At 48.7% G+C, this 19,531-nt stretch overlaps 1 long non-coding RNA gene across 1 annotated transcript; it reads right to left on the bottom strand.

Annotated features, from left to right (window-relative positions):
- Nucleotides 1-1,247: 1,247 nt before the first annotated feature.
- Nucleotides 1,248-18,408, bottom strand: LOC107968930 (uncharacterized). The gene is made up of 4 exons (XR_008539857.1): nucleotides 17,951-18,408; nucleotides 14,874-15,049; nucleotides 12,480-14,622; nucleotides 1,248-11,260 (listed from the first exon to the last, which is right to left on the bottom strand). It is a non-coding gene; the product is annotated as an uncharacterized LOC107968930 (long non-coding RNA).
- Between the last annotated feature and the right edge of the window lie 1,123 nt (nucleotides 18,409-19,531).

Below are 19,531 nucleotides of genomic sequence, written 5' to 3'. Positions count from 1 at the left end.
GTCCGTGCCTCCAATTAGCCACGTGGCCCTGAGCAAGTCCCCTCTGTAGCATGGAGCAAATTGATCCCGGAAGAACCTCCCAGCCAGAGGCTGCTTGTTAGTCCCCATCTTTCAGGCCCCCAACGCTGTTCCACTCCGGCCTTCCTGTGGGCTGGCTCTCATCTTACCTCTCCACTCTAGCTAGCTCAGGTCCTACCGGTAAACCCTTGCCTCCAGCCCCAACATGGTTAGCAAGAGCCAGGTTCTGTTGCTTGCAACCCCAAAACCCTAGCTGGAGAAGCAACTGAGGCATGTTCCATGTCACCCCACCCGTCCCACTGCCCACGTAACCGCCAGCATCCCGAAGGGGCCCAGCGTGCTCAGCTTTGCATTGCACACAGCGTGTTCTGCCTAGTCCCATGGCGGCTCAGAGCCCACACCAGGCCGGAGCCAGGCTGAAGGAATCCATGCTGGCGGCACGGATCCAGCACGGGAAGTGTCGCGAGAAACGCTCTGCAGAGCCTGTGCGGGGAGCTTTCCAGAAGTGGGGTGCGGCCACATGTGTCAGAGCTGCTGGGGAGTGCCAGGCAGGATGTGATTAATGTCGGCCGTGGGTGTGACAGCCAGCCAGCCAGCCCTCAGCCTCATTGTCAGAGTGGCTCGAAGGCAGCCCCCTTTCCTCTCCCCACCCCTGCTCGCAGCAACCACCCCTGCTATGTGTGGCATCCCCTCTCCTCCCTCCAAGTGTACTGATCCACGGTGCCAGTCACTTAAAAATAGCATCCTACCCGAAACGTAGGCATGAGACGGAACTCCAGAAAAGGAGACAGCACCCCTCTTGTGCCTTGGAGCACACAGATTCTTGAGCAATCTGTCCCTGGCGCTGATAAGGAGGGCCTCTCGCCGGCACCTTCTGTTCCACTGGAGAAGGGAAAGCCCATGTTGTAAGTCCCCCCATCTAAAGCCGGCATCTCAGCTCCACAGGGCTGGTGTGCTGGGCCACAGGGCTGCCCAACCAGGGTCACTCTCTCCCTGCCCAGGGGCTGGCCTGAGAACCATACCCTCGCCCTTCCTCACCCTCTCTGCTTCCCGCTGGGGGAACCCTGGCATGAGATGTGAGAGAGGGCGGGGAGGGAGGCTGGGGTACTTATCCCCCATCTTTCTCCCTACAAGGCCAGCACAGGCTGGCCATGACCTTGACAGAAAATCTCAGGTCCCTCCACCTTCCACCCCGCCTCCATCCCTCAGGGCCCATTGGCCCATTGAATTGCGTTCCCTGCAGACTCTATTGTGCGGCATCGTGGGTAATAGTGAAAAAAAAAAACGAAGGAGCCAAAATGTCCAAAAATAGAGGTCAATTGAGCTAATGACAACAGTGGCACTGAGGAATCCTTTGTGGAATTTAAGAAGGATCTTTTAGGCTGCTGTGTTTCTTTGAATCTGAGAAGCCATCATTTGTTATTTGTATTACCAGTGTCATCATAACTCCCATTTTAGGGGGGAAAAAGAAGAAATAGCTGGCACATTTCTTTTGACATTGATTCTAAAACACATCCTTACTTCGAAACATTACAAAGTGAAAAAATATGCAATATGGTAAAATGTAATGATTTGGAGAATGTGTTCTCCATGTATTTTTATGTTTTAAAAAAGTGGGTTAAGATACATTATGCCTGGTATTAAGAAAAAACTAACATGTCTATACATACATAAACTATCCTCATTCAACAATGACCAGATCCTATGAAATATACACGCATACACACCCACAGGAAAAAACCAGGAAGGACAGCTAACAAAAGGCCAGCGGTGTGGATTGCCGGGCCATGGGGCTACATGCACTTTTGGTTTTCTTCTTTGTATTTTTCTATTTCCGATTTTTTGATTTTATAAGTAGACAACTAAAATAATAATCGCTACCACTGATTATCTCCTTTCCGCCTATCAGCACTTAACCTGTGCTGAACGCTTTGTAATGACGATCTCATTCAAGTCTCCAACACCCATGGGAGTAGGAATGCTGGTTACCAGCTGTTCCACACACTGGGAAACGGAGGCTCAGGCAGCTATAAAGCAATGGAGCCGGGACCCAAACCCTGGTCACTCTGACTCCAGAACCGAGGCCCTTAACCATTATATTCTAGACACAAACTTCACCCTAAGGGTTTGCACCTTTTTGAGAATTTAACGCCATGTTGCAAGAGGGCACCCAAGGAAAATGTCACCCCTTTGCTGGCCAGGCAGGGACGCTGAGATGCTGACCACAGAGAGCCAGCCTCACAGCACAGCCTAAACAAAGGCCCAGGGCTGCAGGTGAGGACCTCCAAGTCTCTCTGGTCCTGAAAATGCAACGTGTCTTGTGAGCCAATAAGGAACCCCTTGGATGCCAGCCGGGCTGACATAGCTCAGGGCATCTCCGAGGCACTGTCAGCTGAGGCAGGACAAAGGAAGGGGATGTTCCCATGGCACCACGCTATGCTGCCTTGACAAGGCCCTCTGCACCCTGTTTTGTGGTTCATTCTTATTTTGCTGAAAGGAGCTCTTCCGCTTCCTCCGAGATAAACATTCCTAACATCATTTCTTCTGAGCCGGCCAGCCAAGAGAACAGCTGGGAGCTCTCCGAGCACGGGGAGAGCGCGTTCATTTTCTGGAACTCAGCTGAGAATCTTTTCTCCAGGAGACCCCAATAAGCCATTGCAAATAAACAAAATGAAGTTGCTGGGGAAACTGACGGCCAGGAAGCTAGAGGTGGTGTAGCCCTGGGGAGAAGAATGGAGTGAGCCCCCAACCCTGGGGTTGCTGGTGCTGGGTGCTGCAGTTGGCGGGCGCTGGGCTCCTCTGGATGCCAGGCTCTGCATGTCCAGAACTGCAATCCTGCATGTCCACGAGGCTGCCCCATTGCACAGATGAGGAAGTTGAGGCTCAGAGAAGTGAAGCGAGGGGTCCCACAGCTGGAATCCAGCCTGAGCGTGGCCTTACAGCTTTCCCACTCTTAAAACTCTCCCAGGTCGAGGCCGGGCGCGGTGGCTCACGCCTGTAATCCCAGCACTTTGGGAGGCCGAGGCGGGCGGATCACGAGGTCAGGAGATCGAGACCATCCTGGCTAACACGGTGAAACCCCGTCTCTACTAAAAATACAAAAAAAAAAAATTAGCCGGGCGTGGTAGCGGGCGCCTGTAGTCCCAGCTACTCGGGAGGCTGAGGCAGGAGAATGGCGTGAACCCGGGAGGCGGAGCTTGCAGTGAGCCGAGATCGCGCCACTGCACTCCAGCCTGGGCGACAGAGCGAGACTCCGTCTCAAAAAAAAAAAAAAAAAAAAAAAACAAAACTCTCCCAGGTCACAGTCTCCTTAAGAATCTGGTGAAAGTTACAGACCCTCTGCTTAAAAAAAAAAAAAAAAAAAAAAGTAATCCTAAAGTGCTGAGATTGTAGGTGTGAGCTGCCATGCCTGGCCCCAGTGAAAAAACATTTAAAGCTTCATTAATTAAGACGTGCCTGTCACCTTCCACCACGACTGTGAGGCCTCCCTAGCCACGTGGAACTCTCCAGCTCCAAGAAAGGCCTAGTTTAAATGCCACCTTTTCTGTGAAGCCCTATTGGACTTTCTCAGGCTCATTTTCCCTTTGGACTTCTAGAGCATCTTGTAGACAATGGCAATTATCAAGGCCTGGATATATATGTTATATAATTGTTATGTAATCATTAATGTGGCACAGAACAACAAATACGGATCTTGCAGACAGAAAAAAAATTGTGCTCATCCTCTTTATGAACTTTCTTGATTGATTTCATAAAACATCTATAATCATTGTTTAATCTGAGCTTTTTTTTTATTTTTTGAGACGGAGTTTCGCTCTCGTTGTGCAGGTTGGAGTGCAATGGCATGATCTCAGCTCACTGCAACCTCTGCCTCCCGGGTTCAAGTGATTCTCCTGCCTCAGTCTCCCGAGTAGCTGGCATTACAGGTGCACACTGCCACACCTGGCTAATTTTTGTATTTTTAGTAGAGATGCGGTTTCACCATGTTGGCCAGGCTGGTCCTGAACTCCTGACCTCAAGTGATCTGCCTGCCTTGGCCTCCCAAAGTGCTGGGATTACAGGCATGAGTCACCACGCCCGGCCTGGTCTGGGTTTTTGGATAGCTCATAGACATGAACTCTTCAGGGCAGGAGTCTCCAAAGTGTTTAGATCATAGATCCTAATGGGCAAAACCTTTCCTGCAGGTGTCCACCATATACGTGTATCTTAAAACTTATGAATTATATATATGCATTGCTGCTCTCATATTTTACGTGTAATCATAAAACTCCTAACAAAATGGACTTTTTTTTGAGATGGAGTCTTGCTGTGTTGCCCAGGCTGGAGTACAGTGGTGTGATCTTGGCTCACTGCAACCTGCACCTCCCACATTCAAGATTCTCCTGCCTTAGCCTCCTGAGTAGCTGGGATTACAGGTGCACACCACCATACCTGGCCAATTTTTGTATTTTTAGTAGAGACGGGGTTTAACCATGTTGGCCAGGCTGGTCTTGAACTCCTGACCTCAGGTGATCCACCCACCTCGGCATCCCAAAGTGCTGGGATTACAGGCGTGAGCCACCACGCCCAGCCAAAATGGAAATTTCTAAATGCCAAGTAAAAGATTAAACAAACAATGTCTTTTTAATGTCTTGCTAATTATGATGGTTTCCATTACATCTCAAGGCAAAATATGCATTTGGGGTGAGGATTATTGTCAACAATGATGGATTTTCTAATCTGTACTTTGACTAGACTTCTGGATAATTAGGGTTTGTGTGACTGTCCTCTGTGGGCTGACTGGCTGGCTGCCTTTGTTTTTACCTTGGGATATGTCTGACCAAGAGCACAGGCCAGGAATAAGACAGCTGCTCTGATGTGTTCTCACTCTTTACTCTGCTTGGCTTGTTAGTGTTTCCTGCATTCCACAGTTCCTTTGTATGAATCTTTTTAAGGCATACACCGAATTTAGTTAGAACCAGACAAGATAGGTACCAGCAGCTACAGATCCACTCTGGTAAGCCAATACTTCACCAACGTATGTTGCCATATTTTAAGATCTAACAGACAGGTGTGGTGGCTCACGCCTGTAATCCCAGCACTTTAGGAGGCCAAGGTGGGCAGATTGCTTGAGCCCAGGAGTTCAAGACCAGCCTGGGCCACACAGTGAGGCCCCATCTCTACAAAAAACATAAAAATTAGCCAGGTGTGTTGGCGCATGCCTCTGGTCCCAGCTACTTGGGAGGCTGAGGCAGGAGGATTGTTTGAGCCCAGGATGCAGAGGTCGCAGTGAGCTGAGATCGCACCATCGCACTCCAGCCTGGATTGACAGACCGAGACCCTGTCTCATTTAAAAAAAAAAAAGAGCTAACAAACTGGCAGATGGGACTTCACCGTGAAACTCCCATTCATCCTGCAAGGTTCCCTTGGGTGACAGCTGAAAAGCCACCACCGCAGTGCCACCAAGCCTGAGAGGTGTCCCTGCCTGTGACCTCAGGTCCCCCTTCTGCCTCTTTAGTCCTCCATTCCTTGTTCCACCAATGCCCAATATTAAATTCTCTCTGCTAAACTAACCAGTGCGTTTTCTGTTTTTCTGACTAGACTGTCATAGGTACAGAGAGCCAGCGTCAGCTCAGAGTCAATATTCATAAAACCTGATTTCTTGCTTACTCTTAAGCAATAATCTCATCTCTTCTTCCTGGTCCTCAGTGGATCACCTCACACCCCAGGGGCATGATCACTGCTCTAGAACATAGAACACGTGGGATATTTAATGCTAACTTAATTACCCCCATCACTGGCTTGCTGTGTACCCACTGTGGCAGACTGAATCACGGTCCCCAAAAAGATGCCCACGTCCTAATCCCCAGAACCTGTGGATGTGACCTCATGTGGTAAAAGGGACTTTGCAGATGTGATTAAATTATGTATCTTGGCCGGGTGTGGTGGCTCATGCCTTTAATGCCAACACTTTGGGAGGCTAAGGTGGGAGGATTACTTAAGGCCAGGAATTCAAGATCAACCTGGGCAACACAGTGAGACCTTGTCTCCACAAAAATAATAATAATAATAATAAGGGCAGGGCGCAGTGGCTCATTCCTGTAATCCCAGCACTTTGGGAGGCTGAGGTGGACAGATGACCTGCGGTCAGGAGTTCGAGACCAGCCTGGCCAACATGGGGGAAACCTCGTTTCTGCTAAAAATATAAAAATTAGCCAGGTGTGGTGGCCCGCACCTGCAATACCATCTACTGGGGAGGGTGAGGCAGGAGACTTGCTTGAACACAGGAGGCAGAGGTTGCAGTGAGCTGAGATCATGCAACTGCATTCCAGTCTGGGTGATAAAGCAAGACTCTGTCTCAGAAAAAAAAAAAAAAAGCCAGGCGCGGTAGCTCACGCCTTTAATCTCAGCATTTTGGGAGGCTGAGGCAGGCGGATCATGAGGTCAGGAGATAGAGACCATCCTGGCTAACATGGTGAAACCCTGTCTCTACTAAAAATACAAAAAAGTTAGCCGGGTGTGGTGGTGGGCGCCTGTAGTCCCAGCTACTCGGGAGGCTGAGGCAGGAGAATGGCGTGAACCTGGGAGGTGGAGCTTGCAGTGATCCGAGATTGTGCCACTGCACTCCAGCCTGGGTGACAGTGAGACTCCATCTCAAAATAAATAAATAAATAAAAATAAATAAATAAAAATAAATTACCCACTCTTGGGTATTTCTTCACAGCAGCCTGAGAACAGACTAATACAGTAAATTTGTACTGGGAGTAGGGTGCTGCTATAAGGATACTTGAAAGTGCAGAAGCGACTTTGGAACTGGGTAACTGGCAGAGGTTGGAACAGAGGGCTCAGAAGAAGACAGGAAAATGTGGGGAAGTTTGGAACTTCCTGGAGACTTGGAGAGCTCAGAAGACAGGAGGATGTGGGAAAGTTTGGAACGTCCTGAAGACTTGGTGAATGGCTTTGACCAAAATGCTGACAGTGATGTGAATAAATGAAGTCCAGGCTGAAGTGGTCTCAGATTGAGGTGAGGAACTTGTTGGGAACTGGAGCAAAGGTGACTCTTGCTATGCTTTAGCAAATAGACTGGCAGCATCTTGCCCCTGTCCTAGAGATCTGTGGAACTTTGAACTTGAGAGAGATGATTTAGGGTATCTGGTGGAAAAAATTTATAAGCAGCAGAGCATTCAAGATGTGACTTCGATACTCTTAAAAGCATTCAGTTTTATGTATTCACAAAGGTATGGTTTGGAATTGGAACCTGTGTTTAAAAGGGAAGTAGAGCATAAAAGTTTGGAAAATTTGCAGCCTGACAATGTGATAGAAAAGAAAAACCTATTTTCTGGGTTTTTTTTTGTTTGTTTCTTTGTTTTCTTGAGACAGAGTCTTGCTCTGTTGCCCAGGCTGGAATGCAGCAGCATGATCTCCGTTCGCTGCAACCTCCACCTCCCAGGTTCAAGCGATTCTCCTGCCTCAGCCTCCTGAGTAGCCAGGATTACAGGCACCTGCCACCACACCTGGCTAATTTTTGTATTTTTAGTAGAGACAGGGTTTCACCAGATTGGTCAGGCTGGTCTCGAACTCCTGACCTCAGGTGATCCACTTGCCTCAGCCTCCCAAAGTGCTGGGATTACAGGCATGAGCCACTGTGCCCGGCCAGAAAAGCCTATTTTCTGAGAAGAAATTCAAGCCAGCAGCAGAAATTTGCATAAGTAACAAGAAGCCAAATGTTAATTGACAAGACAATGGGGAAAGTGTCTCCAGGGCATGTCAGAGACCTTCACAGCAGCCCCTCCCATCACAAGCCTGGAGGCCTAGGAGGAAAAAGTGATTTCGAGGGGCAGGCCCTGGGCCTTGCTGCTCTGTGCAGTCTCGGGGCTTCGTGCCCTGCATCCCAGCTGTGGCTAAAAGGGTCCAACACACAGCTCAGGCCATTGCTTCAGAAGGTGCAAGCCCCAAACCTTGGCAGCTGACACATGGTGTTGGGCCTGCAGGTGTACAGAAGTCAAGAATTGAGGTTTGGGCCGGGCACGGTGGCTCACGCCTGTAATCCCAGCACTTTGGGAGGCCAAGGCGGCTGGATTACCTGAGGTCAGGAGTTCAAGACCAGCCTGGCCAACATGGTGAAACCCCGTCTTTACTAAAAATACAAAAATTAGCCAGCTGTGGTGGCACACCCCTGTAATCCCAGCTACTCAGGAGGCCGAGGCAGGAGAATTGCTTGAGCCCAGGAGGCAGAGGTTGCAGTGAGCTGAGATCATGCCACTGCAGTCCAGCCTGGCCAACAGAACAAGACTCTGTCTCCAAAAAAAAAAAAAAGAATTGAGGTTTGGGAACCTCCACCTAGATTTCAGAGGATGTATGAAAACACCTGGATGTCCAGGCAGAAATTTGCTGCAGGGGTGGAGCTCCCTGCTATGGAGAACCTCTGCTAGGGCAGTGCAGGAGGGAAATGTGGGTTTGGAGACCCCACGCAGAGTCCCCATTGGGGCAGTGCCTAGTGGAGCTGTGAGAAGAGAGCCACCATCCTCCAGGCCCCAGAATGGTAGATCTACCAACAGCTTGCATTGTGCACCTGGAAAAGCCACAGACACTCAATGCCAGCCCATGAAAGCAGCTGGGAGGGGCGTGGGAGCCCACCTCTTGCATCAGTGTGACCTGGATGTGAGACATGGAATCAAAGGAGATCATTTTGGAACTTTTAGGTTTAATGACTGCCCCATTGGATTTCGGACTTGCGTGGGGCCTGTAGCCCGTTGGTTTTTGCCAATTTCTCTCATTTGGAATGGGTGCATTTACCCAATGCCTGTACCCCCATTGTATCTGGGAAGTAACTAACTTGCTTTTGATTTTACAGGCTCAAAGGTGAAAAGGACTTGCCTTGTCTCAGATGAGACTTTGGACTTGGACTTTTGGGCTCATGCTGGAATAGTTAAGACTTTAGGGGACCGTTGGAAGTGCATGATTGTGTTTTGAAGTGTGAGGACATGACATTTGGGAGGGGCCAGGGGTGAAATGATATGGTTTGGCTTTGTGTCCCCACTCAAATCTCATCTTGAATTGTAATCCCATAATGCCCACATGTTGTGGGAGGGACCTGGTGGGTAGTAACTGAATCATGGGGGCAGTTTCCCCCATGCTGTTCTCATGATACTGAGTAAGTTCAAGACCAGCCTGGGCAACAAAGGGAGACCTCGTCCCTACAAAAAATTAAGAATTTAGCCAGGCATGGTGGTACACATCTGTGGTCCCACCTACTTGGAGGCTGAGGCAGGAGGATCGCTTGAGCCCCAAGAGGTCAAGGCTGCAGTGAGCTGTGAACACACCACTGCACTCCAGCCTGGGTGACAGAGTGAAACCCTGTCTCAAAAAAAAAAAAAAAGAAAAGAAAAGAAAAGAAAAGAGGGAGACAGGAAGTTCAAAGGTAAAAGAAGGGGATGTGACTGTGGAAGCAGAAGGCAGAGTGATGCGCTTTGGAGACAGAGAAGTAGCCATGAGCCAAGGACTGCAGGCAGCTTCTACAAACTGGAAAAGACAAGGAAATGGATTCCCCTCTGAGCCTCCAGAAAGAACCAGCCCTAGCCAGGTGCGGTGGCTCACACCTGTCATCCCAGCACTTTGGGAGGCCAAGGCGGGCAGATTGCAAGGTCAGGAGATCGAGACCATCCTGGCTAACATGGTGAAACCCTGTCTCTACTAAAAATACAAAAAATTAGCCAGGCGTGGTGGTGGGCGCCTGTAGTCCCAGCTACTTGGGAGGCTGAGGCAGGAGAATCACTTGAACCCGGGAGGCGGAGCTTGCAGTGAGCGGAGATTGCGCCACTGCACTGCAGCCTGGGCGACAGAGTGAGACTTGGTCTCAAGAAAAAAAAAAAAAAAAAAGAACCAGCCCTGATGACACCTTGGTTTTAAACTCATGGAACTCATTTTGAACTTCTGGCCTCCAGAACTGTCAGAGAATAAATTTGTGTTGTTTTAAGCAACTGAGTGTGTGGTAACTATTGTTACAGCAGCAACAGGAAGTTACACTCCTACCCAGAAGGCAGCATAAATCCCTTAAATTTTTCTTTCCCAGTTCCCTGGACAAAGCAAGGAAGCTCGAAAGACTTTGAAGCCTGTCCTCATAGAAAAATGTCAATCCCTGCTTCAGTGTATGCTAAGATGCCAGCTGACTACTAGGAGATTCAACTCTCTTCACAAGAGTCCAACGCAGGCCACACCCCAAGGGCTGTAATAAATTGGCACTGAAGTTCATAAAACTCAATGGTTTCGGCCAGGCGCAGTGGCTCACACCTATAATCCCAGCACTTTGGGAGGCCGAGGCGGGTGGATCACTTGAGGTCAGGAGCCTAAGGCCAGCCTGACCAACATGGTGAACCCCCTTCTATACCAAAAATACAAAATTTAGCTGGGTGTGGGGGCGTGCGCCTGTAGTCCCAGTTACCCGGTAGGCTGAGGCAGGAGAATCGCTTGAACCCGGGAGGCGGAGGGTTGCAGTGAGCCAAGATTGCACCACTGCACTCCAGCCTGGGCAACAGAGTGAGACTCCACCTCAAAACAAACAAACAACTCAATGGTTTCACTTAGGAGCCTTGACTTCCTCCCTGTTTTACTGGCCCAAGTCCATTGATAATGGTATCAGTGTCCACCGCTCTTGGGTGCCTACAATGCGCTGGATCCTCAATATTCATGGTCCTCGAGCCACACAGCAATGCTGCCAGGCATTACGCATTACACAGCGAGAAAACCAAGGCACAGACGGAGTAAGGCACACCCAAGCCCACACAGATAGGAAGTACAGAAACCTGGTTTCCAAAGCGCTGGCCTTTTCCAACGCTCTCACTTATTAACAGCTGCTAACCATTAATAAGCCGACGGGGTGAGGAGCATTCCAGCGCAGTCTGCTCGGGGCCGAGGCGGGGCGGAGGCTAGTGTTCATGCGAGTGATAATCACGGCACAAGATCCAAGTGAACGCTGAGGATTGAGAATGTTGTGGACAACGTGCCTATTCTGCAGGTGTCCTCCGTCAGGGCCAGCCATGGGTTCAACAGCAGGAAACCACGGATAGACAGCCTCTCCAGCCTCCTCCTGGTCACACTTCCTCGGAGACGCTAATGAGTGACAGAGTCAATAACTTCCTTCCCTCCTCCTAGCACTGCTGCTGGTTCTCAGAGAAATAGCCACGTGAACGGGAAGGAAGAAAGTGTGTCCACGGGCTGCGGAATCCATTGCCAGTGGGGCGGGGATTCATCTGGCAGACCTGGCCTGCAGACAACATTGCTGGAATGAGTCCATGCCATGATCTGGGACTGTGAGTGTATCTGCCCAGCTGAAAAATGAGTGATTACTGAGCACCTACATGATTGAAAATGGGCTGTAATGCAGGAGGATGACCACGAAGAGTGCGGGAGCAGCAGGGTAGCAGCAGCCCGGGATGACAGCAGCCCCAGCCCACCACCCTGTGGAAAGCAGCTGAGGTCTAGGGGAGATCTGGGGTCAGACAGATCCGGGTTGGAAACCCGGCACTATAGCTTACCAGGTGTGACCTCACACAAGTTATATAACCTCTCTGAGCCATACTAGCCTCATTTACAGATAGAACTCTCATTGTGTTCTGGCACTCACACTCTGCACAGCCATGGCCTTCAGGGGAGCCTGGCTCCTGCCCCAGAAGGCATAGTCTAACTGCTCAAGGGTGGCCATGGTGACTGTATTCTCCTGGGTGGTTTAACCATGGCCAACTGAGACAATCTGGCCAATGAGAGTCTGCAGAGGGGCTTCGGGGAAAGGTATTTTTTTGCCTTTATAGTCTTTCTTCTGCTACTGGCTGCTGGCTGGAATGGCTGCAGCCACTTGAGTGTATGAGGACAGCCAGGCTGAGGCTAAGGCTGACACGCTAGGAGGGCAGAATGTATAGACGGAAAGAGCTTGGGTCCTCAGTGGTGTCCTTGAGTTAATGAGTCAACCAACTCTGGAGAGCCTCAGACCTCAGGACTTCTTGACAATGGCTTAGGCCCTTTGAGTTGTATTTTCTGACGTGTGCAGCCCAACGCACCCTACCTGGGGCAGGGCTGTGTTGAGGATTAAATGTGTAAAAAGCCTAACATAATGCCAGGCACACAGTAGCTTCTGTTGTTGAGGAGATGATGACACGAGAAATGTCACAGCAAAGCAACATGATGCTGGGGCTTCATTTACTCATGTACGCGTCATGCTCGCCAGCTGGGGACATAAATTCCTCAGGGGAGACACTGTGCCTTGATCCTCTTTCCTATGCCCCAGTGTCTGCCTTAATATATGCTCTGATACTGACTCCATGGTAAACAATGAAGTTTGCCTTCTGTATCCATTAACCATGGCTACAAACATACCGAATAAGAAATCATTGACAAACAATACTCATTAATTCTCACACATCTGCAGGCAGAGGAGGCTGAGGATCAGCTGATCTAGACTGGGTTCAACTGGGCAGCTCTGGACTTACCTATCTTGGGGTCCACTAAGGCCTGCTGATCTGGGCTCATTTCGGCTAGGATGGCTCTGATCCCCGTTTCCCATGTTTCTCGTGGGACCAGACGGCTAACTTGGGCATGTTTCTCTGTGGGTGATGGCAGAGGCATAAGAGAGCAAGCTCAATCGCAAAGACTCTGGTCAGATCCTGCCCACTGTCCTTCCTCATCTCCTTTGCAGCTATGGGTGGCCATTGGTACAGTGTTGTCAAATGAGATTGAAGCAGAAATCTATTAGAGGGTTTCTCAGGGGGAAAAAGAAGCATTTGCTTTTCCTCATCTGCTGGTTTCATCCCTTACTCCCTTTTTCTTGCACTGAATGCAGGATGCGATGCTTGGAGCTATGGCAGTCATATTGCTACCATGAGGAAAAGCCAAGAGAATTGTGGCTGCTGTTCCAACATAACTGAGCATCATTGCTGGTGCAGCGTTAGCAACTGCCCATCTCTGGACTTCTTGTTCTGTGAGAAAATAACCCTCCATATGTTTATGTCACTGTTAATTGCAACCAAAGGCATTTATCACTAAAACCCAGAAGCAACTAAACAGGATAGTGCAGGATCTATACGAAGTGGACCATTGGAATAAATGAGAACGTAATATACTGTGTTTCAATTCAAGTTCCATCAGCCATTCATTCAACAAATGTATATACTAGCCACTCTGAGCAAACAGACGCAGACCCTGCCCTCCGAGGGTGTCTAGGTAGCAGGTTACATGGGTGAAGTCTTATCTAATGACAGAAGCTTGGATGGATAGTGAACAGAACACGTTACTGAAAAATGTTCTCACATCTATTGAAGAAAAATTTGGCCAAGCATATAATTGATCCAGAATCTGAAGATATTGTGAATCGATCAGTTATTTTCTGCACCAGCAACCGGTTCCCAAATATAGGTTACTAAGTGGATTTGCCGGTTGACCCCTGGAAGTCCCTCTGACATGTTGAACTTTACCTTCCTCATTTGCTAATTAAAGAGTTAATCTGGATGACTGCTGAATTCTCCTCCAGTTCAAGTCTTTCCCTTCCTGAGATGAATGCCATGTTATAAGAAAATATTAACAATATTTTGGGAAAATTCCACTTTACAAGCATTTGGGTAAAACCATAGTTATACATGACAAACCATAATTCGTAGATGAGATAGCCCACTCTTTGGAGAAATTAACGTAGTACCATAATCTTTATAGAAGAAAATGTTTCTGTTTGGGAGAAGCATTGTAAAAATTTATGTAAGAAGCCAGAACAGGCCGGGCATGGTGGCTCACGCCTGTAATCCCAGCACTGTGGGAGGCCGAGGGAGGCAGATCACCTGAGGTCAGGAGTTCAAGACCAACCTGGCCAACATGGTGAAACCCCGTCACTACTAAAAATACAAAAATTAGCTGGGCGTGGTGGTGGGAGCCTCTAGTCCCAGCTACTCAGGAGGCTGAGGCAGGAGAATCACTTGAACCCGGGAGGCAGAGGTTGCAGTGAGCCAAGATTGCACCACTGCACTCCAGCCTGAGTGACAAAGCGAGACCCTGTCTCAAAAAAAATAAATAAATAAAAATAAAATGCCAGGCATGGTAGCTCACACCTGTAATCCCAGCACTTTGGGAGGCTGAGGCAGGTGGATCACTTGAGGTCAGGAGTTCGAGACCAGCCTGGCCTACATGGCGAAACCCCATCTCTACTAAAAATACAAATATTAGCTGGGTGTGGTGGTGGGCGCCTGTAATCCCAGCTACTAGGGAGGCTGAGGCAGGAGAATCACTTGAACCCAGAAGGCAGAGGTTGCAGTGAGCCAAGATCACACCACTGCACTCCAGTCTAGGCGACAAAGTGACACTCCATCTCAAAAAAAAAAAAAAAAAGGCAGAAAGACCACCAGCAAACATTTAATAAGCACCAACTGCATACATGGTACCCATCCGGAGCTGGAAATCCAAAGTGACAAACTTAATCAGCCTCAGCCCTGACTCCTGCTCTCAAGGAGCTGAGAATTTAATTAAGCCTCTGGTCTATGTGTATTGTCATGGCCAGCTTCCACAGGAATACACAGGTGGGCTTTACTGTGTCTTGCACCAGTGGTTGTTCCAATGGTTCTGTGCCAGCCTCCTAGTGAAGAGCCATCCCTGGGTAAGAGAAAAGAAGCAGGCATGCCAAGACTCAAATATGTGCAAGGTATCATATGTACGACAGGTGGACCAGCAGGTTAAAAAAGTGTTAACCCTCAAACCACTCTCAAACAAAGTCTTAAGCTGAAGCCAGCTTTCAGATATGTATTATTATACAGTAATACATGTTAATATATATTAATATGCAATTTGTACGTATTAGTATCAGTAGGAACACAGGACCTACATATGCACACACACGTACTTACTAGAGCTGCTGTGGCTCAAATGCAAGGGCAAAATCCTCTGCTTCCTCAGGAACCTCCCAACGTGATTAGGATCACACAGCAGAGAAGACACAGGCTTCATCATCAAGCAGAACTGGACCTGTCCTTCTCGCTGTCTACGCTGGGCAAGCGGCTTCTCTAAACCTCAGTTTCTTCATCTGTAAAAGGGGAAGAATGTTCTACTTGCAAGATTGTTGTGAGGGCCAAGGGAAATGAGGACATGAAACCCCAGCCACCAGCAGGTCTCAACAGGCGTCGGCATCCGGGACACCAGCCACAGCTGTGCGGCTTCAGGAACCTGGTCCACTTGACCCTCCTCGCCAGAGTCATCATCCAGACCCAGCCTTGACCCACAGCTGCTCTGGAGGGGACGGGGCAGTGGGATTTGGGATCGGGAGACCTTGGTTCAAGTCCTAGCCCTGCTGGTATCTGCTGGCCTCCCCCAGGGCCTGATTTCCCCCTCAGCCAGGTGAGGAAAATGACCTATTGATTTTAAAGCATGTCACCAGGGCTAAATGAGGCATGAACGTGCTTTGTCCCCTGGCACTTCTGCCCTTCCTGTTTTCGGTGCCAAAACCCTTAGCCTGGCCAGGCTTGGCGAGAGGCACCGTGAGGCTGCTAGGCTGAGCCCTAGCTCTGTCCTGGCAGGCGGGCCATCCTTTGCAAGTGACCACTCTGCCCCAGTTGTTTCATCTGCAAATGATGACAGCCAGCACCAGCTTCGCTCATGATGGAAGCCCCGGTGTTAAGCCCCTGCCTCCGCCTCCACTCGGCCGGCTCCAGGCAATGCAGCCACTGTGGCAGTGACTGTCAGAATTGCTTTCTTACAAGGTGCTGCTTGCACCAAACTCAGGTGGGGGTGTCTGTGTTGTAAACACAAGCACACACACATACACAGCACATGCCACACACATGCACACACCACACATACCACAGGCATACATATACACACACATAGCACATAGAACACACACATTCCACACACACCACATGCCACACACCACACACATACACCACACCCTACACACATACGCAGCACGTGCCACATGCATGACACACAACACACATACCACAAACATAAACACACATCACACACATACACGGCACATGCCACACACACCACACATATACACACCACACATAACACACATACTACACACATACATAGACACATATATCACACACATACAAAGCACATGCCACACACATACTGCACATACACATATACACACCACATAGCACACACATTTCACACATACCACACATAAACACATACACCACACATACACAGCACATGCCACACACATATACACACCACATAGCACACACACAACACACACACATTTCACACACACCACATGCCACATACATACCACACACGTACCACACACACATATACATACCACATAGCACACACAACGCTCACACATTTCACACATACCACATGCCACACATACACCACACACAACACACACACCTCACACATACATAAACACAATCACATACACAGCACATGCCACACATACACATATACACACCACATAGCACACACAACACACACACTTCACACATACCACATGCCACATACACACCACACACACCACACATACACATATACACACCACACGACACTCACACATTTCAAACATACCACATGCCACATACACACCACACACACCACACATACACATATACACACCACACGACACTCACACATTTCACACATACCACATGCCACACACACACCACACACAACACACATACCACACATAAACACATATGCCACACACATACCACACATACACATATACACACCACATAGCACACACAACATTCACACATTTCACACACATGCCACATACACACATATGCACCACACATACCATACACATATACACACCACACACAACACTCACACATTTCACACATACCACATGCCACACACACAACACACATACCACACATAAACACACATGCCACACACACCACACATATGCATATACACACCACATAGCAGACACAACATTTACACATTTCACACATACGTCACACACACCACAGATAACACACCACACATAAACACATACACAGATACACAGCACATGCCACACACATATACACACCACATAGCACACACACTTTCACATACATACACACCACACATACCCACACACATATACACACCACATAGCACACACACTTTCACATACATACACACCACACATACCCACACACATAAACACATACACCACACACACAGCACATGACACACACACCACACATACACATCACATAGCACACATGCCACACACACCACACACATAACACACACATTCCACACACAAAATGCCACACATATATAAACATATACATAAACACACCATACACAACATACACCTACACACACATACACAGCATATGTCATACACATACACACACCACACATGCCATTTACATAAACACAACATATAAAATACACACCTACACACATCATGCACACACACATCTACACACATACGTACATGTCACATACCACCTACACATATACACACATACACACCACATACCACATATATACACACCACATATCACACATATACCCCAACACACATATACACACATACACACCACACAGATATCACACACGTATACACCACATTGCACATGCATACACACACCATGCAAAAATCACACACCACACAGATATCAAACACATATACACACATTGCACATGCATACACAGACCACACACAAATACATACATATCACATACCTACACACACCTACACATATATACACATACACATCACATAACACACATATCACACATGCCACATACACATACATGCCAACGTACCACACACATACACACACATGCAGACCACATACCACACGTGCCCCTACACACATATGCGCACACACACACACACAGGTAAGGGGTGTTCATTTGGCATCAGGAGCTTGCTCACAGCTCCAGTGCGATGGGACACTTTCCACCCGGGCACTAGCTGTGTTTCTGTTGTTTACGTGATGTAGCCATTCACAGGATCCCCACCTACCTCAAAACACCAGGGTGGCCGGGCGTGGTGGCTCACGCCTGTATTCCTAGCCCTCAGGGAGGCCGAGGCAGGCAAATCACGAGGTCAGGAGATCGAGAGCATCCTGGCTAATACGGTGAAACCCCGTCTCTACTAAAAATACAAAAAATTAGCTGGGCATGGTGGTGGGAGCCTCTAGTCCCAGCTACTCAGGAGGCTGAGGCAGTAGAATAGTGTGAACCTGGGAGGTGGAATTTGCAGTGAGCTGAGATCACGCCACTGCACTCCAGCCTGGGTGAAAGAGCGAGACTCTGTCTCAAAACAAAACGAAGAACAACACCAGGGTGAAGACCTTCTCAAAGCGATGCCAGCCACTGTTTCCTGAGCACCTGCTAAGCATTTGCTAAACATCATCTCAACTAATTCTCCCAGCCATGTTGTGAAGTAGATATTTTTATATCCATTTCACAGAGGAAGTGGTGGGGGGACTGAGGAGGTGAATTGCAAGCTTGGGGAGGGGAATTTGGACACAGACACGCAGGGGAGACAGTCACGTGAAGACAGAGGCAGAGACTGGAGTGATGAGTCCACCAGCGGAGGCCCCCCACAGATGGCTAGCAGCCCTAGGAGGCTGGGAGACAAGCCCTCAGAGCCTCAGAAGGAACCAACTCTGCCAACACCTTGATTTCTGGCCTCCGCCTCCAGAACTCTAAGAGGATTAATTTCTGTTGTTTTAAGTCATCCAGTTCATGATCATTTGTTTACAGCCACCCTAGGAAACTCTGCTTAAAAAAAAAGAAAAAGAAAAACAGGGCCCGACGCAGCGGCTCACACGTGTTCCCAGCACTTTGCAAGGCTGAGGCAGGAGGATTGTTTGAGCCCAGGAGTTCAACACCAGCCTGGCCAACAAAGCAAGACCCTGTCTCTACAAAAAATTTTAAAAATTAGCTGAGTGTGGTGGCACACACCTGTGGTCCCAGCTACGAGGGAGGATGAGGTGGGAGGATTTCTTGAGCCCAGGAATTCGAGGCTGCACTGAGCTATGATCGCACTACTGTGTGCCATCCTGGGCCACAGAGCAAGACCCTGCTGTCTCTTTTTTTTTTTTTTTTTTTTAAGACGGAGTCTTGCTCTGTCGCCCAGGCTGGAGTGCAGTGGCGCAATTTTGGCTCACTGCAAGTTCCGCCTCCCGGGTTCATGCCATTCTCCTGCCTCAGCCCCTCGAGTAGCTGGGACTACAGGCGCCTGCCACCACGCCCTTCTAATTTTTTGTATTTTTAGTAGAGATGGGGTTTCACTGTGTTAGCAAGGATGGTCTCGATCTCCTGACCTAGTGATCTGCCCGCCTCTGCCTCCCAAAGTGCTGGGATTACAGGCGTGAGCCACCGCGCCCGGCAACCCTGTCTCTTAAACAAACAAACAACAAGTAGTTTTAATCTCTGACTGGCCACAAGCCTTACCACCCCCTATTTTATTATACCATCCAGTGTCACTCATTTATTTTTTGCCTGGCCCTCAAACGCATTTATTTATTTATTTAGTTTTTATTGTTTTTGTTTTGTTTTGCTTTTTTGAGACGAAGTCTTGCTCTGTCGCCCAGGC

Source organism: Pan troglodytes, chromosome 18 (assembly GCF_028858775.2).
Source record: "Pan troglodytes isolate AG18354 chromosome 18, NHGRI_mPanTro3-v2.0_pri, whole genome shotgun sequence".
NCBI lineage: Eukaryota > Metazoa > Chordata > Mammalia > Primates > Hominidae > Pan > Pan troglodytes.
Note: the sequence above shows the minus strand (reverse complement) of the source record. Positions and strands in the feature narration are given on the sequence as shown.